General features: G+C 45.6%; 1 protein-coding gene across 2 annotated transcripts in view; it reads right to left on the reverse strand.

The window, feature by feature from the left end:
* Window positions 1-24935, reverse strand: part of LOC146866324 (E3 ISG15--protein ligase HERC5-like) — a 551381-nt gene that overhangs the window by 321628 nt on the left and 204818 nt on the right. The window lies entirely within an intron of this gene.

Genomic DNA, 24935 nt, shown 5'->3' on the forward strand with positions numbered 1-24935 from the left:
TCCTTACTCTCCGACCAGTAAAGGTCTAAGAGAAACGAATCAACTGACGTCTCACCAACTGTTATATTCCATGCAGGTACCCTATATAGGCGCAGGTAACATTGTAACCTTTCACCTATATTCTTCCCTGCATTACATACATAACTGTTCTTAGGGACTGACCTTTTACATAGATATGACACTGCATTCAGAACGCGGGTTTTTCCCTGGTTCTATTCTCATACATTATGCATGAGGCTTCTTGGAAGCACAGCAGGACTAACAGTAGGATTACCATCTCCTGTATAATATCTCTGTATAAAGTTCAGTTCCAACGTCATCCTTTAGGCCGACACAGTAACAAGGCAAGGTAAGACCCCTTGGGAGACCTATGGGTATAGATACATCACATCTTGCGTAGGAAGATAGAGGAGACCGAGATTTCCCGGCTGACTCACTGACCAGAGACGCTGAGGTTCCTGCATGCAGACGCTCCAGGTAGTAGTGGTCTAACATCCCTCGCGGGGTGTCCATCTCGAGACCAGGACGGGGTCCCATATTCTCTCATTCTTAGGTAATGGGGTTTACTAGATCCTAGAGGGACTCTTGGCATAACACCTACACAGATGCTAGGTACATTTAGGTACAACTAGTTAGGGAGACATTGTAGGAGTACGCATTTTTATCATGCGTTTTATATACTTGTCAGACCCCGCAGGATTTAGCGATTTGCAAAAAAATCCCGAAATCATCAGTTTTGTAAAAATGCAGCGATTTTTACAAACGTGCCCGCGAAATCTGGACCCCCCCTTCTACTCGTCCAGTGGCTCTCGCCACGGGCCAATAGAAGGAGGGGGTCCTCACAGCAGGCAGGTGAGGTGGTGTGTTTATGTACACTCCTCACCTGCCCTGCTGTTCTGTTGCTGTTCCTGCTCTGTGCGAGGCTGAGGGGACTGCTGGACTGCTCACCAGGGCCCTGGGGGCTGTAATGCCCCCAGGGCCTGCCGTACACTGGGCGCGCGGTGGGCCCAACAATATTTTGTAAGTAAACAAATAATGCCCTGAATGGGTCCGCCGCGTGCCCCGTGTGCGGCGGGCCCCAAGACAATTTGTTTTGAGGCCCACAGCACATGGGGCACGCAGCAAGCCCCTTCAGGTCATTATTAATTTATTTTACAAAATATTGTTGGGCCCGCCATGTGCCCAGTGTGCGGCGGGCGCAGGGGGCGTTTTTTGGGGCCCGCTGCATATGGGGCACGCGGTGGGCCCTAGCTGACATTTCTTTCCTTTTTTTTTATTGTTGGCCCCTCCGCGTGCCCAGTGTGCGGCGGGCCCTAGGGGCATTGCTTTTATGGGGCCCGCCGCACACGGGGCATGCGGCGGGCCCCTTCAGGTCATAATTCGTTCTTTTACAAAATATTGTTGGGCCCGCCGCGTGCCCAGTGTGCGTCGGGCCCTGGGGGCATAGTTTATTTTGTAAAGTATGTTGTGCACGAGATTGGCATCAAAGGATCCGCAGTCTACTGGATCTGCTCCTCCTTAACGGATAGAGCACAAGCTGTCAGCCTGGCACCTTACTCCTCAGAAGCCCACAAACTTGTCTGTGGAGTGCTTCAAGGTTCATCGCTCACCCCCACCCTCTTCAATGCATCTATGATCCCTCTGCCCAATGTCATCTGGACGCACCATAAACATCCTCTCCTACACTGACAACGTGTAACTCATACTCTCCCTCTCAAATAAGATCCCCAATACAAGAAACCGCATGCGCCAACACCATGGCTCTCCTCAGGCACAATCCAAAGGCAAGAGCCCGACCACAGGCCAGCTGGCACACAGAGGAACACAGGCTGACTGCAAGCAACTGGAGAATAAGTGGAGAACAAGTCAAGACAATGTAGACAACGCATGTATGATCCCTCTGGCCAATGTCATCCGCTCACACATCAACATCCTCTCCTATGCCAACGACGCACAACTCATTCTCTCCCTCTCGGACAAGATACCCAACACAAGAAACAAGTTCACCGTCCCCATGACCGAAGCCAACTGTCTCAAGCTCAACACGAACAAGACAGAACTAGTGATCTTTGGCAAGAACACTTCACCATGGGACTCCCACTAGTGGCCGGCCGAACTTGGACTCACGCCCAGAACCCGCATCAAGAACCCCCCAATAATCATCAACAACAAACTGACTACACAAGTTTATACCGCCACTACATCCTACTTATGCAACCTGAAGATGCAATGGAAGATCTTCAAATGGCTTCCAGGCAACACTAGAAAAACTGTCACTCACTTTGGACTAGGGAAACACCCACTGCACCGGCATCACCAAGCAACTCACTAGAAGACTACCGACCATCCAGAACTCAGCAGCAGAATCATTCTCCCACACAGAACTCACATTACACCACACATCAGGGAACTACACTGGCTTACAATACACACACACTCAATTCAAACTCCTCACACACACATTCTAAGGCACTCCACAACTCAGGCCCCACCTACCACAAAAGTTGCAACTCCTTCCCCCACCCATCCAGACACCTCTGCTGTGGAGGAATCCTACTCACAACCATCCCACGCATACACAGAGCCAGATCAGAAGGCCAAGCGTTCTCTTACAACGGTAGAACAAACTGCCTCTTCACATCAGAGCCTCCTCCTCTCTTCTTGAATTGTGCAAGAAGCTGAAGACCTGGCTTTTCGATTAACCTACCTACCATAGGTAGAGCTAGGTGCATACCCACCTACAGAGCACCAGGATACCTTCATGGGTGATAGTGCATAACATAGCATAACATAACCAAACATAGCACGACAACTACAAACCACCCAGGACTCGGCAGCCACTCACACTCAACCTCCCCTACAGAGCTCGCATCACACCATACCTCAGGGAACTCCCCTGGATCCAGTTCCCCAACCCCTCACACACACATTCAAGGCACTACACAACTCAGGCCCCACCTACCTGAACAGTTGCAACTCATTCCACCAACTACCCAGAAACCCCTGCTCCACAGAACTCATACTTGCACATATACATAGAACCAGATCATGAGGACGGGCGATCTCTTTCATTGCTCCTTAAGCGTGGAACAGCCTCCTACTCAATATCAGAGCCCACTCCTCTCTTCTTGAATTTCACAATAAGCGGAAGACCTGGCTTTTTAATTAACCAACTTAGCATAGGCAGGCTAGGCACACACACACCTGCTCATCGTCAGGACACCATCGCGGGTGATAGTGCTCTTTACAAATACATATAACATACTCTTATGCACAGATACCTTCCTGCATAACCAATGAGTCAGGCAATTTAGAAGAAGCAACATGAGAAAGTGATGGAGATAGCTAGAAAGAATAAAAATTAGCTAAGAGATTTCTTAAGGCCGTTTGTTCGATTTGGCATCTGGTATACTGCTGGTGTTCAGAAAGCAGCACTTGCAGAAGACTCACTGAATAGTACAGGTGTCTACCTTGGCGAGGCTCATTGGGGGAAATATCTCAAGAGCAAAGAGCACTTGCATGATAAATGCCTTTTGCTAGATAATTCCTTGGCAGGAGTGGTAATATGATATCCAGGAGATGGATACTTTAAAGTCTTGTTCCCAAGGTATTTCCTTCAATTCTGATCACAAAATCATGAGGTGAACTGCTGATGTGTGCAGTGCATCCAGTAGATAACATTATGAACAAATAAAATAATGTTTTCAGTCCTCAATCCACTAGACCTCACAAATGACACACCCACTACAACGGCAATTTACCTATTCACTTATCTCATTGTAACACCCCTGAAGTACACAACTGGGATCTTCTTACTTTTATTCAGTGCTCTGTTGTTTCCTAGCTAAGTTTACGTTTCATGAGTACCCACTCGTACATACAAACAATGGGTTACTCTCGGAGTAGATACAAACCTCCACAAAAGATGTTTCAGATGTAATTATAATCTTGTCCTATCCAAAAGCAATGCATGAGTAAGATGCTGTCTTGAAGATCAGTGAGATGCTCAACTGAGGTAGATGCCATTAAAAAGTCTGTGTACCATGTCATTAAAAACTCTGTGTACCATGCCATTAAAAAGTCTGTGTACCAGTCATCAATTGTATGTGACAGGCTGACATGACTTTGCTTGGTTGCTATACCTATGTGGAGGATGAAATGTTCACATGCTTCTGAGGATATAGTTCTCTCACTGGGGCAACACAAGACATAAACTATTAGAGTGTTGTTTGATTGTTTGAATTTATAAATAAATCTGATTTAAAAAATCAGCTTCTGTGGAATATTTCTGAAGACGTGAATTGTGTCTAAGTCCCTTGTGCACGTACTGATTTGCATACTAGTCTCACCAAGGTGTGACTCAGGCCTTGAAAAATCTATTTGCTGACTTACTATTGAGAGCCAGATTTTAACATCATGAGCTAGTTTTCCAGTCTACTGGTCCGGTACGGCGAGAAAGTTCTAGCTGGAACACAAGAGGTGTTCTGTTCATTCAGAAAGTGAATGAGCAATGAAGATGCCTTTACATCTTGTTTTCTCTTGTCTCATTTCCTGTGTGTTCAAAGACAGAGGTCAAATGACAGCGCATGTCTTCTTACAACTTGCTGCTTATTTTTTCCTGGAGACTGGTGTTTACCAAAATCCTTTACATTTGTAGCCAGAGAAAGAAAAGTAAAGTGAACTGTCTGACAATAGTGCTGGGTACAAGCTGTTTGGAGTGAAAGAATGTAGGATGTAATTTGTTTTTATCACACAACATTTACATAGCTTGTAAATGAACTCTACAAATATTTCAAAATATATTTCAGTAGTTAAGAAAGCACTTTGTTTGTAATTATGAGGACTGACGGAAACAAAGGTTTTAATAGAGTGAAACAAATCAGAATACTTTACTTGGTGATGTGCAAATGATATGTGCAAAAAACAAATTTCCACAAATTATCCTTTGTATGCCATATAAGTATCAGTAAAACTGCACTTCATTGGGAAAATGTGTAGCCATTTCAATGGGAATGTGCTGTATGTGAATGACATTGCAATACCACATCGTGCTTTAGTAATATATATTCATTCATTCAAAAATCTTTATTAGGATACAAGAATATATCCATAAAAGCACAGTCATAATAGCAGCAAGTAATAATAGGACACAAACGGGTTACAAGAACAATAAAATCCATCGAGATAATACCTACAAATTTAAAATACGGTAAAAAACAATAGTAAAAAACAGATGTGCTTCAGAAAGGAATACCACAATAAGATTACAAAGCGCGCAACAACTTTCAGGAGAGAGCATTCTTTCTTTCTTTGCAGTCTTTATTCGATCAAAATTAAAAATTGATCATAAAAGAATAAATACATAATATATCTTAGCTTCCCATTACTACAATACAATTTCATTCCCCAATTCGTTAAAATCACAATCTAAAATCATTGGAATTCTCTCATTAATCACCCCCAGTTAAAAAAGAGAAAACCTCACAATAAATACATCAATTAATATTATAAAAATCAAGATACTAATCTGACGTCCATCCCCTTCTCTTCCTCTAGCATGCCCATAAAAAAGAAGCCATTGAAAAACAAACAAACGGGTCTGGTAAAGACTTTAAAAATATATAAAGCCACCTGACACTGTGTGAATCTAGCGTCTTTAACAGTGGCTTTAGATAAGTGCCAGGAAAGAGCATTCCAAATGTATAAATACTGCAAGGATGAAACAGAATTCATCAAGATATTTGCTAACGTTTTAAACAATGATAGAAACAAAAATAAAATAAGCATACATCATGGAGTACACATCGATTTACGGGCACGCACTGCAGCTTTCAAGAAAGAACCAACCCGAAAGGTTAGCTCATCATCCTCTAAGGCAAAAGCCTTCCTATAAGATACTTTATAATCAAACACAGATGCAGTCTTGAAGAATGATATAAAAAACCATTTGGTATATATGATATAATAATTACTAAAAAATAAAAAATGCAACATAGATTGTTTGTGAGAACCGTTACAGGGGCATGGCAAGCAGTCGAGGTTAGAGTTATACCCCGCAGGGATGCAGAGCAGAAATTTCATGGTATCGGCCCTAAAACGAAAGAGCAAACCCCTCTCCCATTGGCCAATATGTTTTAGTAGGTAGCTAGAAGGAGTATGGGAGATGTTCTCAATGAGCATATATCTGCTGACAGACGATTTCTGAGCCTCAGTATCATATCTAGCTTTATTGTACAGTGCATATAGAGCCTTCTGCAGGGTTTTCTTGCCTATGCTACCAGAATCTGCGGGGTTTAAAAATATGTGCTCATAGTTCACGCTAGTCAAACATTTCCAGACAGCTGTAAGCCAGGGAATATCCCTGCCCCTATCACAGTTTAGACAATCTAATATAATCTCCCTAGTAAATTGCGCAGCTGGATTATTCCAAACTGCCAGCCAAAATAGGGCAGGGTGAGCCTTAATATATTCTTCTATGTAAGGCAGTTTGAGTTCGCTATGGCAGGAGTACTGAGAGGAGGAAACGGGAGCACCCAAGATTTTGCGACTTGTTTATTGCTTTAATGTTTGGCAAACCAAATAGAAGATACAACCAAGATAGAACATCAAGGCAACATAAAGAGCAGCTGTTTGACAAGATTAGTCATTGTAACACCTGGATCAAAACATTACAGTACAGGGATATATTACAAGGCGTAAATCTTGATCTCAGGTGATGAAGAACCTGAAAGCCACAGGCCACAGATCTTTTGATGTTTGGAGGTGCAACCTCACCGTTTATACAATTCTTTTTCGGCTCTAAAGCAGTTTTCCATTCCTCGAGACCTGGTGGATACCGGGTTGGTCAAGGGATCTCCAGGATCTGGCTGTGTCTCTTTTGGCTACCAGATAGGCGATTCCAGCTGCCAGTCTCTGGTGTCTGGTGTACACCCAGCCTTCCATTATCACCAGAAGGGCCACCTTTGGGTCCAGGGCTTCAGAGGTTTCTGTGAGGCATGAAAGTACATTGTGTGTTGCGTTCCAGTAGGTGATTTTGGTGGGACAGGTTGACTGCATCTCCACAGATGTGGAGTATGTCCCCAGGGCACTGGTTTAATGTCCTCCATGTGAGGTTACTCCATTTAATCTCCAAATGTGAATAAATAAACTCAAGCCAAATGGTTCACTGGCGTTGATTTATTCTTTGTACAATATCTTGCGTTCTTGATTTAAACTCATTTGTAGTTTCGGCACTACATATCCCAACATGCATGGCGCTCTCCGAATAGCCAGCCACCTAACAGAGCCATCTGTGCTGCCCCATAATATAAGCAGCGGTCCAGTGCACCAAGGCCACCTTCGCCTACAGGCACTGTGCATTTGGAGTATGCTACTCTAGGAGTTTTGCCAGCCCAGAAATACGTTGAGGACGTGGATTGAAGCTCCGCAAAGAGGATAGGGGGAGAATGTATGGGTAGTTTGGGAGCACATAGAGAAAAGGAGGAAGTATTAGCATTTTGCAGAACACCACTTGGCCAAGGGGATTGAGGGGGAGATGTGTCCAGGAGTCTAGGTCACTGCGCTCCTTCTTCAAAATAGGGCCTATGTTCAGGTCCCAGGCGAACTGCGGATCATGGTTGATGCCCAGGTATCGGAACTGTCCCTGAGTAATCTGTAGTCTGGTGTATTGCATGGGTGTCAGGATTGAGCCTGTTAAATGAATATAGTGTGGTTTCCCCCAGTTGACTTGTAGTCTCAATGAGACTCTGTATATAGCAAGCATTTGATTTAGGCAGGGCAGAGTTGTCACGGGTATTGTCGGTACAATAGCATATTGTCAGCTTAAAATGCTACCCTATCTCATGGTTGACCAACCAGTGAAAGCCCTGCAGTTTCACATCTACACCACCAGGGCCTCCATTACTAGGATGAAGAGATGGGGCAATAGGGGGCAGCCATGTTTCATGGTTCGTTGAATGGGGAACATGGTTGAAAGCGACCCATCTAATCGAACCCTTGCACACAGGAAGCCCTTTAGGACCTCACTTAGATCCAGAAATCTTGGCTCAAATTTATCAGTCACAGGATGTGGAAAAGCAAGGGTCAATGGACCATCTTGAATGCTTTTTCATAGTAGACCAGAAGCAGGGCAGCTGGGGCCTTCAGTCAGTCGAGCTCCAAGAGCGCAACCTGGATCCTGTATAGGAAGTGATGCGTGCGTCTGCCAAGCATGAAACCATTTTGATAACTCTGGCAAATCCAGAAGCCATCATTTTGGCCAGAAGTTTGTATTCCACATTAAACAAGTGAACAGGTCTGTATGACGAGCAGAGATCAAATGGTTTGCATGGATTGAGTATTGTAGTGATGGTAGCGACCCTGAGTCTGGCACAAGAGAGCCAATATGGCCCATCTCCAGAAAGAGATGCAGAAGGTATGGTATCAGAAGGGAAGAGACCCTCTTGTAGAATTTGGCGGGGAAGTCGTTCGGTCCCTGTGTTTTACCTGAGGGGGAAACCATAATGACTACCTGAAGTTCCTCCAGAGTCAGAGGGTGTCCAGTTTGGCTCGCTGCGGGCATATGATTGTTGTATGGGTAGGTCCTCAGCTATCGGGCGGGACAGCTTCAGTGGGGGTGGGGACATTTGGCAATAAATGGTGTGATAGTAGCTTGCGAAGCTCTCCACAATCTGTGGAGGAGCAAATCGGTTGTCCCACCAGCATCTAAATCGGCGGAATGATGAACGGTCCCTCTTGTCGGTGGGACAGCCAGTAAATCAGTTTCCCTGCCTTATTGCCATGCTCATGTAATCGGAATAGAGCTAGCGCCCGGCGACGTTAGGTGTGTCGAGGAACTTGCGTCTCAGCAGCTCATGGAGCTCATCTTACTGTGGCATGGATTTAGGTGATGAGGTTGATCCAATGGACAGTGCAAATTAGAGAATCTGGGTTTCTAATGTGGCAATTGCCCCGCTTTACCACAAATCACCATTTGAATGCCTCCCAGAGGCTTACCAGGGAATCCACCAAAATCTGATTTAAGTAGGAGCAGTCCCTTATAGCCTTCTGCAGGAGGTCAACCAAAGCTTCTTCCCTGAGCCACCAGCCATTGAACTGCCAGATCCCAGGTTCCCCTGGATTCACTGCACCGAGCTGTACCTCCACCAGCACATGATCCGAAAGACTACACAGCAAAATGTGGGTGACTGAGACCAGAGGCAAGGCGTACAATGGCATAAACAAGTGACCATGGCTGGAGTCGCTTTTGTGTGAGGTAGAGCAATGAGTGTGTTTCCTCTCGTAGGGATGCCATCTACGCTAGACATCTTCCAGGCCCAGGGAGACCGCCCCTCTCCTGAGGGCCAGGGTGTTCACCGATGTGGTGCTCAATGTAGTGTCTAGGGACCTATCCATGCTCGTATTGAAATCCCCTCCCAAAAGCAGTGTGCTGGGCTAGGTTTAGAGCAAGATGTCAAATAACCCCCGCAGCGTACTAGTGATCAGGGTCAGGAGCACATATATACTGCCCAGGACCCACGGCTGGCCCTCCAGCATGCCCTCCAGGAACACGTAGAAACCCTGCTGGTTTAACTGGAATTCCGAGATGACTATCAGGCATGTCCTGTGCAGAAGAATGGCTGTCCCCTCGGCCCCTTGGTGAAGCCGGCATGGAAGAACTTGATGAAACCATAGCAGCTGAGAAAATGGCAGCTCTTGCCCAGCAAATGAGTTTCCTGGAGAAAAAGGATATTGAGTGCCATATTGGAGCACCGCTTATTTCCTAATCCTGTCTAGGAGCCCATTCACATTCCATGTCAGTACCTGGGTTACAGACACATATCGGTTAAAATCTAACTGAAACAGGTTGCTTGCTATTTGAAAACAGTAATAATGTGTGCCTTGCAAATAAGAGAATGAAAGAGAACCACAAAGCAACAACAATAAACCAACCTCCCAACTACCCCCACCTTACCTTCCCAACTGGAAGCATCTGTCGACCGAATTAGGAAATGGAACACCCACTATAACAACTTGATAACCTCAGAGGAGCGCATTGTATAGTCAACAAACGTTGCTCTAATCGGTCGCAAAGGAAACAGTCTCTTCTGCCAGGGCTAGGAGGGCTCCCAACTCCCATCGGTATTGGACGAAGTCCATGCGCAGGAGGTGTCATTGGATCTAGACCCCTGACTCAGCCTTCGCCTTGGAGTCTGTCTCTTGGAATGTCTACGTCACCCTGGACCAGACCCCTTGATTCGCCTCCACCGTCCTACTCTGATTTGCCAGTGGCTAGCTGTAATGTTCCTACTAGGGCCTGCCGTGGACCCTTCTCAACTCACTCCATACTCTGTCAGGGTGGTCCAAGAAGAAGGTTTTATCCTGATACATCACCTTAAGCGTTGCCGGGTATAGGAGCATGCATTTGAGGTTCATGACTTGGAGCTTCTGGTTGACCTGTTCAAATGATTTCCTCTAGGCCTGTACCAGTCTGGAATAATCCAGGAAAATGTGTACATTAGAGGACTCATAAGGAGTTTCCCCACAATCCTCAGGTGCCCAAATAGTTACGAAATCAAGCAATAATTGAGCGGGAGGGGCCCCAGGGGGTGGCCACTGGGCGAATGCCCAGAGGGCCCTCTCCGTGAGAAAACAGGTAAGCAGTTGGTCTCCAGGGAAGAAACAACGGAGCCAAGTCTCCAAGAACTTCTCTGGGTCAGTCCATCTGGCTCCCTCTGGAATTCCCACAAAGAGCAGGATGTTGCAGTGGGAACGGCGCTCCATGTCCCGAATCCTTACTGCCATTTCATCCTCAGTGCTCTGTAGTTTTTTAATTGTCTGTTTCAGCTTAGTCACCATGTCCTCAAGGGCAACAATGCAACCTTCCACCTCAGTCACTCAGCCAGTCATGTTGCACAGGTCCTGCCACAGGAGCGAGACTTCCACACCCATCTAGCTTCTAGGGCTAGTCTGGACTCTTGAATGGCCTGGAGGAGGGCTTTGTTGCTTATGATGGGTCCAATCGGTGGAGCAACAGCCGATGCAATGCCATCCATCAGGGGCTTCGAGAGGCCTCCGCATTGCAGAACTGGCTTAGTGTATTCGTCCAGCTTACTCTGTCTAGGGAGTGATTTATCCTTGGCCATCTTAGTTCCCCCAGCAATCTGGGCCCATCTGACCCTCAGCAAAGAGGTGGCCATGGCAGCCCTAAGTCCAGCCAATATATCCCCCTGTCTTCCATCAAGATCCGCCCACAAGACATATGGATGATGCAGCTGGGTCCACAATACTGCCAGAGAGCAGAAGTCTACTCCGTCAATCAAGAGGGTTCCTCAGATGTGGGCAGATTCTGAAGGCATTAGCCGATACGCCTACTGCAGTGTTGCAGTACCAAAGGGGGGGTGTCTCTTGCCACCATCCCTGTCTGCACAATTGGTGGCAAACTCACCAAGTAGTCCTCTGGGCCCCTTAGTTTCTCAAGGTGCGGTCTGCCCCTTCTATCTCCAGGAGAGGGGATGGGCGACCACCGACATTGTGCCATGGTGTCAATGCGGCAGAAAGAGCGCTGCATAATCCCGTAGGGTCCCCACTCCAACAGCTGTCCCCCGGCCTTAGGCTGAAGAGGGCAGTTAGGAAGGGCCCCTCCTCATTGGTTGCGGTGCTGCACCAATGATACCCCTTGCATGCCACGTCGCAGAACGCTCGGCTCCACAGCAGGAATCTCCCTGCTCTGATAGTGCCCGGGGTGAGCGCCGCAGGAAGGCCGCCTGCCTCCAGTTCTCTGAGGCCCGCATTGGTTTCAGGAGGAGAGGACCCCGTCTCTGTTGTTGCGGTGAAGCCCCAGTGATCTCTGGTGTAGGCCGTCTAGTGGGAGGGGGAGGTGCTGCCTCCGGGAGCGCTCGGCTAAGATGTCACAGCGGGATTCTCCCACTTTTGTTAGGGGCCCCCGGGGGAAGTGTTGCATGAATGCCGCCTGCCTTCAGCTCTCTGTCGCTCTGTGTATGCTGAGGCCTCACATGCTGCCGAGCTGCGCCGGACTACGGGTTGTCAGCCGGCGAGTGGCTTCATTTGGTCCCTGCCAAAGTAGCACTGTCTCTGGCCATTGGCAAGCTCAGTGTGGTCCCTCCGAGATGCCGATGCACTGTTGAAGATCAGGATCAAGACAGGATAACTGGCGCTGGCCAGGCACTCTAAACACAATTTGATCACCATCTTGCTCCTCCGGACATAGAGCAAATGTTTAGTCTATTAAATGAAACAAAAGCGTTTTTGTACAGAAAACATGCTGAACTCAGATATTTGAAGGTGCTCTTACAATGTGCTAAAGAAGAAAAAGGACACTCGGTGAAATAAAATATTTGAGACCAATGTATGGGCCAAGCAATTACAGTTTGGCCAAATAGATTATTCTAATCAGTATGACAGTATGACCCTATCCTGAAATTACAATATCGAGCAGCCATTAAACAATACCACAAGTCTATTCTGAAGGAGAGAGCGGACTTTTTTGCGGAGAAAATTAAAAACATCAAGAATCTCACGAAATGTATTTCTCCTTACTTAAGGATCTTAAAACCTCTGGGCAACCTATGTCATCCCCTCTCACTTCCAACAAGCAATGTGAGATCCTTGCTGCCTTTTTCATTAAAAAGGTGGATGATATCTATAAAGCCTTTTCACACACGGTGCCTCCAATAGATCAGCCTATCCCCATGACCATTACTGGCCCATCACTTTCCACCTTTCTGTGCTCTCCCAGGAAGCCTTGCGGCTTATCTGTAACAAACTTAAATCTGGATCTCCGGCTGATCCCCTCAAAACCGACCAATTTAAGATTTTTCTACTGCAGCTATTGCCTGTGTTCTGTGAACTCATAAATCTGTCTCTATCTTCTGCTGTGGTCCCCACTGCCTGGAAACATGCTACAGTGATCCCACTCCTCAGGAAACCCACATTAGATGACACCAAGCCAGCACATTTCGTCCCTTCTCCCTCCTCCCTTTGACAGCCAAGATCACCGAAGCCCACATTAATTCCATCCTCACCAACTACATCGACACTAATAACTTACTGGACCCCTCTCAGAACAGTTTCCGTCCATGACACAGTACGGAATCAACCCTTCTGGCGGTCACGGAACATCTGCTGCTTTCACTAGGTTCGGGAGGAACTTCTGCCCTGATCCTATTGGACTGAAGTGCTGCATTTGACACTGTGTCCCACCAAATTCTTTTGCAGTGCCTAGAGGACATTGGCATCTGTGGCCTGGCCTAAGGGTGACTCTCTTTGTTCCTTTCAGAGAGATCCTTTCAAGTGATCAACCCCCCTTCTGCTCTCAGACGCACAGTGTGCGCCAAGGGTCCCGCAGGGCTCTGCTTTGAGCCCGACCCTTTTTAACATCTACATTCGCGCTTTAGCAGCTGTGGCTAAGGATAGAGGTTTGACTGTGGTCTCCTATGCGGATGACACACAGTCAACAATCCCGAACAGGAGGCCTCTAAATTCAAAGAGGACTTAACAGAGGTCGCAGATTGGATGACATTGAACTGCCTCCAACTAAATGCCACCAAATCAGAAATTCTGCTGGTGGGGAAAAACAGTCATCTGTGGAGTGAGCAATGGTGGCCTTCCGCCCTTGGCTCTCCACCTTTACCCAAACAGACAGTCAAAAACCTGGGCGTCTGGATGGATACGGCACTCACCTTCCAGCCCCAAATCAATGCAGTGGCAGGAGTTTGTTTTGGCTCCTTTGTGCTCTCAATCCTTTGTTGGGCTTCTTTGAGGCTAATACTTGGCTGGTTATTATTCAGGCCACCATATTATCTAGGTTGGATTACACTAGCGCTCTGTACTTAGGGGTTAGCAGAGCAGAGACACAGCCCCTTCAAAGAATACAGAATGCAGCCATCTGACTGCTGTTTGAGCTCCCCAGGACCTGTCACACGTCCTAGTTTATCAATAGGCTTCATTGGCTCCATGTGGAGAGTCGTGTTCTTTTTAAAGCGCTGTGCATGCCCACCATATCCTAAACACTCAATCCCCTGAAATCCTAGCAGATCTCCTCACACCTTACACTCCCACTCATCTCTTGCGTTCTTTAAACAAAATCTGGCAGCTGTCCCGCGGATTAAGAGAGCCAGAGCTGGAGGACGCTCTTTCTGAGCTGGATCACTGACAAAATATCGACGGACAGAATATCGAGGTAGCAAAATATCGACACAAAAATGTCGGAGACAAGAATATCTACATCCTATCTACATCATGGTAAGTAAACAAATATCGAAAAATAAATATTGATGTCAAAAATATAGTTGTAAAAAAAATCTTTTTTTTAAATGTTAAAAAACATCATGTAAAATAAAGTAAATAATACATATAATTAAAAGAAACATAATAACTTGTACATATAACGTTAAAACAAATTAAACATATACATATAAAAAATAATATATATACTTACTCCACAATAAGCAACAGTATGGAAAGTGTTCGATAGCGTAGAGGTTAAAATTACTATTCCCACTTCAGAGAGTGCAACAGTAGAGAAAGTGTTGGATAGCGTAGGGGTAAAAATTACCATTTCCACTGCAAAGAGTGCAATAGTAGGGAAAGGGTTGGATAGCGTAGCGTAGGGGTAAAATTACTATTCCCACTCCAGTGAGTGCTACAGCAGGGAAAGTGTTGGATAGCGTAGAGGTAAAAATTACTATTCCCACTCCAGAGAGTGCAACAGTAGGGAAAGTGTTTGATAGCGTAGGGGTTATAAATGCTATTCCAACTCCAGAAAGTGCAACAGTAGGGAAAGTGTTGGATAGAGTAGGGGTAAAAGTTACTATTCCAACTCCAGAGAGTGCAACAGTTGGGAAAGTGTTGGATAGCGTAGGGGTAAAAATTACTATTCCCACTCCAGTGAGTGCAACTGTAGGGAAAGTGTTGGATAGCGTAGAGGTAAAAATTAGTATTCCTACTCCAGAGAGTGCAACAGTATGGAAAATGTTGGATAGCGTAGGGGTAAAAATTACTATTCCCACTCCAGTGTAAGCAACAGTAGGGAAAGTGTTGGATAGCGTATAGGTAAAAATGACTATTCCCACTCCAGAGATTGCAACAGTAGGGAAAGTCTTGGATAGCGTAGGGGTAAAAATCACTATTCCCACTCCAAAGAGTGCAACAGTAGGGAAAGTGTTGGATAGCGTAGGGGTGAAAATTACTATTCCCACTGCAAAGAGTGGAACAGTAGGGAAAGTGTTGGATAGCGTTGGGGTAAAAATTACTATTCCCACTCCAAAGAGTGCAACAGTAGGGAAAGTCTTGGATAGCGTAGGGGTAAAAATTACTATTCCCACTACAGAGAGTGCAACAGTAGGGAAAGTCTTGGATGGCGTAGGGGTAAAAATTACTATTCCCACTCCGGTTAATTAACAATAAATTATTATCAATACCAATAAATAATAAATAAAAAATAATTACCAATTAATAATTAATTAACAATGAATCAATTATCAATAACCAAATATACAAATTAATAATTACTTAATAACAATTAAATTACTTCCCAGCCTATTCCCCTATAAACCCACAACCCACTCCAATTATAAATGAATACAATTAATATAATTATCAATTAATCAATTAATAAAAATTAATTATCAATTAAAAATTAATTAACAATAAATTAGTTATCAATACCGATAAATAAAAATTAATAATTACTTAATTACAATTAAATTACTTACCACCCTATTCCCCTATAAACCCACCACCCGCTACGGTACTAAAACGCATAATTTACTTTAAAAAAAATTACAAACTTCTATAAATGTTATACATATATTTAAAAAAACATTACAATACTTAACAAAAAATATAGAACACATACATATAAAGTACATACTAAAATACATAACACTAATATAAACATCGATATTATTAACATCGATATTTTTGCTATAGATATTACTAACTTTGATATTAACAAAATCGATATTTCTTATCAGGTCGATATTCTGGTCTTCGATATTCTTGATGTCGATATTCTGTCCCTACGATATTTAAAATTTGATATTAATGTAGGTCGATATTTAAAAGTCGATATAATGTCTGTGCACCTTCTGAGCTTTGGCTCCTAAACTCCCTTCCGGTGAGCATCAGAGGCATTCAAAATCATGCTGCTTTCTGGAAGGCCATAAAAACTCATCTGTTCGCTAAATAATCATCTGCGATGTTCTTCGGCCCTGTCATCTATCCTCTGTCTGTGATTAGCGCTGGGACGCCCCTTGGCTGGGGCAGCCATGCGCGCTATACATTGTATAACATAACATGTAACATAATGCAATCACTAGACCTGCAGGTCTGGTAACATTGTTATGATTTTTCGAGGCCTGGGAATAAACAAGAGACCACCATTAAAAAGGCACAAGAGAGGGACAATTTTCCTCTCTGTGAAGTAATGGTGGAAAATATAATCCACATGGATCTATGCTAAGAACTTGCGGAGTCCTAGCTGTTCCTATTCACAACCTCGAACCTATATTTGTCAGCCCCTAGAAATACATTATATTATGGACAGGGTGAAGATGGGGTTGGGATAGTGCGTCATATGAATGAAGAGGCTGAAAGAATAAGAATATGGTAGTCACTACAGTAAGTAACTGTGTGAAAATGGGTTCTATCTCGTAGAGCCACCTGGACGGATTTCTTGCTTTTGAACGAGCTGCTTTTTAATCTCTGCTCTGAGTCTCACTAATTAAGTCTCATTCACCGTAAGCTTCGGTATAATGGCATTTTGGTGCTAGCACCAGTGCCCACCTTTTAAAACAAAGTCTCCTGCCGCACAGCTGGGGTAAGATGCTCTAGTCTGGTTCCACATGAACACCTGTGCACATATGAGTGATCTGTGCAAGTAGGACTACTGTGCCACTCAACTCAGTAGGTGGGAAAAGGCAGCCTGTTGTACAGGAGACCTTTCATGCATTGGTGATAACCTGTGCAGGCCTTATAATGTGAGTGGGCCTTCATAGTTTACATCTGTAGTGGTTAATGAAAAGGGTGTGTGCTTTACAGTGATGTAATGAAAACTGATGGGATTCCCACTACAGAATGTAATAAGAGGCCCGAGTCACTCATATCTCACAGATAGTCATTGGCTTTACGTGTAACTGGGCCCCCTGAAGGTTTGGGCCTCCATTGCTCTACAGGGGCCTGCATTACTCCCCTGGTGCTTTACTGTATTGTGCGTTGGGGGTAGGAGTTGCACCAAAATAAATATTTGCCTAAAGACTAGGTTGATGCATCAATTGTTTGGTAAGTAAAGATCCCTAATGCAGATTTTATATTACTTTTGTCATACCTACACTTCTGGCATTTCAAGTATTTCATTATTCTCTGGCTTTTGATCAATCTGCTGGGCCAAATTAATTGTTCTGCTGCCAAGCTGGGGAATCAAAGCATTTGCCACACAACAGGGCAGTTGGCTAGTGGTTAGACCTTTCTTGGTAGAGCAAATGGTGGTCAAAATCTGCATGCACTACCTTTTCACACTATACCAGACCTGGGAAGGCTCATCACGAGGAGAACAAACTAGGGCAGCCAGACCCTTGGAGACAATCACAGGAGGGACTCTCCTTTGAGGTTCTGGAGGGAAGGGACCAGTCAGCTGTGGCAGTTAGGGGGTGGTTTCCATCTCTTAGGAAGGCATTTAAACAGACCAGTTAAAGTCACCATGTTGGAAAGTCCCAAAATACTGCACACGAAGGTTGGGATGGTGTGAAGTGATGATGTGTCACTCTAGGATTAGGCCGGTGTTAGACAGGGTGATGGAACGCTCCACCTCAACTTAAAATTCTATGCACTTGGAGAGAAGGAGAGAGAGATGATGGATTAAAAAAACTCTGAAGAAGATCGATCACTGTTTGGAGTGCTGTTAGACTGGACTCCCATCGTACCTTGGAAGGTAGCGGTTTGCTTTTGCTTCGTGGGTGCTAACAGCTCCCACAGAGCAACAGCAAACATAACTCTGCTTTCTGCAAGTGGGAGTTGATAAACAGCTTCTCCTTATAGAAAGTGGAGTTTTCATCTGTTTCCCTGCAACCAAATATCCGTGCCGGGAAAGAGATGAAAACATGGCTCCTGCAAGCTGGGAGCTGCTATTTAAAGCAGCTCCCTGCTTGCAGCAGCAATGGCGGCTCCTGCAAGAGTCAGGAGCCGGCTGGGACTGTATGGGCTTGAGGCTCCCCTCCTGTGGTCCCATTGCACACTGGGTGCCCTGGGTAGGCTCCAGGGCACCCAGAAACATGGTCAGGCCCTGGGGAATGGGGTCCCCAGGAGCCAAAATAGGCCTGGGGAATGGGGACTACGCGGCCCCCCTCCCATATTAAAATAAAAAAAAATATATTGGGTGAGCCCCAGGGATGGGGTTGGCAACTGGGAGGGAGGCCACGTAGCTCCCCTCCCCTAATAAAATTAAAACAAATTATAGGTTGGGCCCCAGGGTATCAGGTCCCCGGGGCTGAAAGCAGCCTGGGGAGGGGGCCCAAATAGCCACCGTCCTTTTTAAAAATAAATTTTTGGGCCCCAGCGAGGTGGTGGTCCCCGGGTGAATCCACGTGGTCCCCCCTTATATTTATTTAACGTAGCCCTGGAGAAGTGGTGGTGGTTCTCAGGGCCCGGAGGGTCCATGCGGCCCCCCATATGGGTGATGTTACTTACCCAGTAAGCATCTGTTCTTGGCATGTAGAGCTGTAGATTCACATGCTTTGCATACTCCTGCCATCTAGTGTTGGGTCCGGATGTTTGCAAGACATTGACTCCACTGGTAGATTGTTTTCCCACAGAGGGTGAGAATGGAGTTAGTAAGAGTAGAATAGAGATGTTCATGCATATGAATAAATGTAAGAAACTGCAACAGATATAGGTACCTGGGAGGCGGGTGGGCACAAGTGAATCTACAGCTCTACATGCCAAGAACAGATGCTTACTGGGTAAGTAACAATTTCCGTTCGAGACATGTGAGCTGTAGATCACATGCTTTGCATGGACTATACAGCATTATTCTCTCAAAGCGGTGGTTAACCTGTAGCTGTTGCAGTTGTCTGAAAGAGTGTTCTCAGTACTGCCTGGCCTACATTAGCTTGTTGTCTCGCTAACACATCTACAAAATAGTGCTTTGTGAATGTGTGCGGTGTAGACCTGTTGCAGCTTTACAGATGTCAGCTATGGGGATGTTACCCAAGAAAGCCATAGAAGCCCCTAGTTTGCGCTCTAGGGGGTATTGGTAAAGTCCTCTTCGCTTTTGCATAGTATGTTTGGATAGATTTAACAATCCACTGAGCAATACCAGATTTAGAAATAAAATTGCCTTTGTGTGGTGGAGCAAATGCTACAAAGAGTTGTTTAGTTTTTCAAAAAGGTTTTGTCCTTATTACGTAATACAATAAGACTCTTCTAACATCTAAAGTGTGTAGAGCCCGTTCTGCCACTGACTCTGGTTGAGGAAAGAACACAGGTAACTCAACCGATTGATTAATGTGAAAGGCAGATACTACTTTAGGTAGGAGTTTGGGGTTAGTGTGAAGAACCACTTTGTCTTTGTGAAGTTAGAAAAATGGTTCTCCTATTGTTAGTGCCTGAAGCTCACCCATTCTCCTCAGTGATGTGATAGCAATGAGAAAAACAACTTACCAAGGGAGAAATTCCAGTTTACATTTATGAAATGGCTCGAACAGTGGACCCATTAGTCTGGTAAGGACAATGTTAAGATTCCACACTGGAGCAGGTAGAAGCCTTTGGTGAAATTACTCTTTTTAGTCCTTCCATAAAAGCCTTGATAACAGGTACCCTGAAAAGTGACAGATGCGGTCTATTTTGAAGGTATGCAGCTTTTGCAGCGAGATGTAAGCATATGGATGTGCAAGCCAACCCTGACTGCTGCAAGTGTAGTAAATAACAAATGATATTTTGAATGGAAGCATTTAACGGGTTGATATAGTTATTATTGCACTATATAACAAACCGCTTCCATTTACATGCGTAGCAAGCCCTTTTACTAGGCCTTCTGGCCTCTTTAATTATGTTCCTTTAGTCTGGTGGAAGTTTCAGACAACCAAACTCTATGATTTCAGGAGCCAGATTGCTAGGTTGAGTTATTTGGGATCTGGGTGTCTTATGTCTCTATGGCTCGGTGTGAGGAGACTGTGTGTGAGATGTAGTTTTTGATAAGGAAGTACTGGGAGCTCCAACAGGGTAGTGAACCAAGGTTGATGGGCCCATGTGGGAGCTACTAGGATTAGTGTGAGGGATTTTTGCCTGAGCTTCGGACGATGGGTGTGGATACCTGGAGGCGAAGTTTGGGCATTTTGCGTTTTCGTGTGTGATATATCCGTGGAAAACCTCACATCTGAAAGAACGGGAGGAGAACTTGAGGGTGAAGTTCCCATTCGTGAATCTGTTGTCTCCCTGCTGAGAAGGTCTGCGATTTGGTTCTTTACTCCTGGAAGGTGTTCTGCCACGAGATAAATATTGTGACGTATGGCCCACTTCCAAATGATTTGTGCAAGGCGTGACAGTTGGAGAGAGTGTGTCACCCCCCCTGTTTTTGTATGTAATACATGGCTGTCATGTTGTCGGTGCGGACAAGGACATCTTTGCCTGCAAGGTGAGTCTGGAAGGCTTTGAGTGCTAGAAACACTGCTAGCAGCACTAGATGATTTATGTGAAGTTGATTTTGCTTCTGGGTCCACAAACCTTGAACTGTGTGAGTTTGGAGATGAGCTCCCCAACCAGTGAGCGATGCATTTTTCTGTTAGCACTGTCTATGGAACTGGGTCGATGAAGGGCGCCCTTTGGATACGTTTTGTGGATTCCACCACTGCAAGGAGTGATGGGTGCGGCCGTCTACCAACACTAGATCTATCAATTGACCCTGAGACTGATTCCACTGACGTGCTATGCATTCTTGAAGGGGACCATTATGAAGTCTTGCATGGGGAACTATCATGATGTAAGACGCCATCATTCCCAGCAGCTGCATGTATACTCGAGCTGGTAATGATTGGTTGGGTTGAAACTGGGAACTTAGAGCCTGAATATTGTAGATCCTGGCTGTACTGGGTCAGGCTAGGGCTTTGAGAGTATCCAGAGTGGCTCCCAAATAGGTTTGTATGTTGGAGGGTTTGAGATGGGACTTCAACACATTTACTGTGAATCCTAGTTTGTGCAGCAATTGCAGTGTTATTTGAGTGTGCTGGAGACACTTTGGGTAAGAGCTGGCTTTGATTAGCCCGTCATCCAAGTACAGGAAGACATGAATATGCTGTCTTCGCAGGTGAGCAGCGACTATTGTCAGGCATTTGGTGAATACTCTGAGAGCAGTGGTGACTCCGAATGGAAGCACTTTGAACAGGTAGTGTTGCCCCGCTACTACAAACCTGAGATATTTTCAATGAGCGGGATGCAGTAGTGGCCCGTGGAGGGAGTTCGGTAGGGAAGTGACGCGATGCAGGGAAGGGGCAGGGTGGGGAAATGTAAACACCGGAATATGGATGAAGGAGGGACCGGAGCCTTTTTCTTGGGCACAGGTGGAGTTTGGGGCGGGGGAGGATCAGTACTCACGGTACGCTGACCCTGCAGAATGTCCTCTTCCATTTCAGAGTCTGCTTCTGAAAGTATTTATCTCCTATTCTTCCTCAGCTCCTTGTGCGTCGTAGATGTTTTGTTCTGAGTCTTCCTTGAAGAGATCCGGAGTGGAGCCGATGTGTTGTTTTTGCATTTTGTGGCATCGAGCCCGATGGTCCCGAAGCGTTTTCTTAGATCGGAAAGATTTGCACGGGTCGCAGTCCTGTTCGTTGTGCTCCGGGGAGAGGCACAAGATGCACACACCTTGCGAGTCGGTGCGCGGGTACTTGGTGTGGCACCGAGGACAGAATTTGAATGGAGTCCTTTCCATCGACTGCAAGGTGGCCCGACGCGGGTAGGCCCGACGGCCTTCCACGAAGTTTCCGATCTAAAGAGTTGTTTTCTGAAACCGATACAATACGTGGAGAATGGGAAACGCGATCAAATAACAAGACCGTCAAGTAGATTGCGCACCAAGGGGATCCCAAGAACGGTGTCGAACAGCAGCGCAACAATTCATGTACGAACCCGATGGTGGAAAAAACAATCCAACAATGGAGGCGATGCCCATGGGCACTATCACCGAAAGGAGGAGTCACCTTACCTCGTGTCTCGAAAGACATTTTCAGACCAAACACTAGATGGCAGGAGTATGCAAAGCATGTGATCTACAGCTCACATGCCTCGAACATTTATTTTATGTTGTTCTGGGGAGGTGGTGGTCCCCGGGGGGATTCATGCGGCCCCCTAACTTTTCATGTTGTCCCGGGGAGTTGCTGGTCCCCAGGACCCAGGGCAGTCCCCCTAACTTTTTTAAATATGTTGCCCCAGGGAGGTGGTGGTCCCCAGCATCCAGAGGAGGTCCGTGTGGCAACCCCTTATATTTATTTAATGTAGTCTCAGAGAGGTGGTGGTGGGTTCTGGGGCCCGGGGTGGTCCATGGGGCCCCCCAAAAAAGGTTACAGGGACGTTATAGTTAGGAAAAAGAATTTTAAAAAACCCATAGAAATTCACTTAAAAAAATAAAGGTTACAGGGATGTTCTAATTAGGTTCTGAATGTACTCGCACAAACCATAGAAATTCAGCAGTTATAGTTAGAGTTATTTCACGTAACTATAACTTGCATTCGAAGGTAACTATAACTCTATCCCTCGCCACGTAGTTAGGCCTGCGTGGTAAAGGTATACTCAGTTTAGCCGTCATTGTAAAGGCTGCTTCACTTCAATCTTCAGCTTGTGTCACATTTTTTAAGACAGCAGGAAACGCTACACCTGCAGCGGGTCAACAGAACGACAAGCTGGTGCCTTAAAGTCTTGTTTGCAGACGTGCCAGAATATATAGTTGAGCCGTTCAGAGAGTCAGACCTGCCTGCATCCCTCTAAAAATATGGGGGACATAAATCGGGTGAGTAAAAAGGAAGTTGGGGTGTCAAAACAGGTGATGGGTGGGGGGGCATATGTGGAAGGTCTGTGCCGCAATTGTGCACATTATTGCACTGACAGCTTAGGTGAGTCAAATTTGACTCTGGTTCTGGGTCACAATGACGGTGCACCAATTCAACAAAATCTGAATTGTAATCCAGGTTCTCCAAATTTGGCACACTTCTTATACGCGGGAAAAATAAAGTGTAGATGGTGGACCGAGGGCCTCTGAATGCTCTCTCTCTAGATTTATAACTTCCTCAGAATGCTGGATGCAGAGGCACAGCGTAGGATCTGGCAGCGAACGGCAGATCTTTGGCGGAGGACCTGAGCGGTTATAGTGTTGGCTGGCTTCCGGGTCGATAGAGGCAGAGACAGTACAGGCCGCTGGCTGCTGGAAGGGAGAAGTATCTGGAGTTGAGGTAGCGAGGAGGCGAAGTCCACCCATTCGAGCATGCAATTTGGGGTGCAAGTTGGGGAATCTGAAGCTGTGGAGGGGATTGAAAGGAGGGGGAGTGTGAAGAGTAAAAGACTACCGGTGAAGGGGTGTAAACAGGAGGCATTGAGGCTGATGGAAAAAGTGCCTCCATCTAAGGCTCCATACCCAGCTCAAGAAAAGGGGAAGGCGGGAGTAGAGAGTGCCATTGAGGGCATAGGAGCAGGCATTAATTTAAGAAGTGAGACTGATATTCCAGAGAAGGGAGAGAGTATTGTAGGTAATGTACCTACAAATAAGGAGACGTGAGTTAGGAGCCGCTATCAGTTACGGCCGCTTCTGGAGGTAAAAGGTAAAGGTAAAGAGGGGAGAACCAGGGAGCAGACAGCAAGGGAGGTTGTTGTGGTTTCCCCTAAGAGAAAGGTGGCAAAATCTGGAGGGAGACCTAAACACTGTGGCCCTAAGGAGGCACGTGTACCTGTTAAGCCATCATCATTATTCAGGTCATACTTCGAGATAATGGAACAGGTTGCAACTTTGCAGGGAAAGGGGGATAATGCCACTATGTAGACGCAGATAACTTCACTACCTCTGGAAAACCGGTGCTCCCCACTGGCAGGGAGCTTACATGGCGAGGATGAACAGACCGAAAATCTGAGTGCAGAGGTATGCCCCAGTCTCACTCCAACTTTAAGCATAGAATCACCCCATAATAGCATTCGGATATGTGGAATTGGGAGTACAAAGCAAATCGATGATAACCCGCAAGAGGAGTTGAAAATCAGATGGAAAGGATGATTCTGAACCTGAGGCGAGATATCTTAATGAAATTTTAGATATTTGAGACAAATCAAAAAGGGATCCAAGACAAATGCGGGGTACTGGAGGAGAAGTTGGACAATTTCGCACAGTGTACTGGAATTTTGGAAGGGGAGGTGAAGGCATTGTCAGTGGCAATGTCAGAGAGCTCTAAGGATATAGAGATGCTAAAATTGCAGAACAGATTGTTGCAGGATGATCTAGAGAGTCTGGAAACACAATCCAGACGTAACAACTTGAGAGTCCTTAAAATTCCGGAAGGGGCTCAGAAAGGGGATATTAAGGCTTTTATATGTAGTCTTTTGAGAGAAGGAATTCTGAAGGACAGACCAGTAATTTATTTGGTGAAGGAGATACAGAGAGTACACAGAGACCCATTCAAGCTGAATCCGGATAGGAAGATACCTAGAAAGATTTTTAAAAACTTCCTTACATATGCTATAAAGGAGCTAGTGTTTGGACGTGCTTTGAAGGAAGGTTCTTTGAGACATGATGGCTTTAGTTTTCAAATAGGATCAGATCTAGGCAAAAGGACGGCTCAGAGGTAGAAGGAGCTGGGTACTAGGATGAGTGAGCTAAGAAGTAAGGGAGCTCAGGTCCAGATGAAATTCCCAGAAATGCTAAAGATAATGTGGCGAAATAAGATGTATAACATCAGTAATTCGGAGGA

The sequence above is a fragment of the Triturus cristatus genome, chromosome 2_1 (assembly GCF_964204655.1).
Source record: "Triturus cristatus chromosome 2_1, aTriCri1.1, whole genome shotgun sequence".
Classification (NCBI taxonomy): domain Eukaryota; kingdom Metazoa; phylum Chordata; class Amphibia; order Caudata; family Salamandridae; genus Triturus; species Triturus cristatus.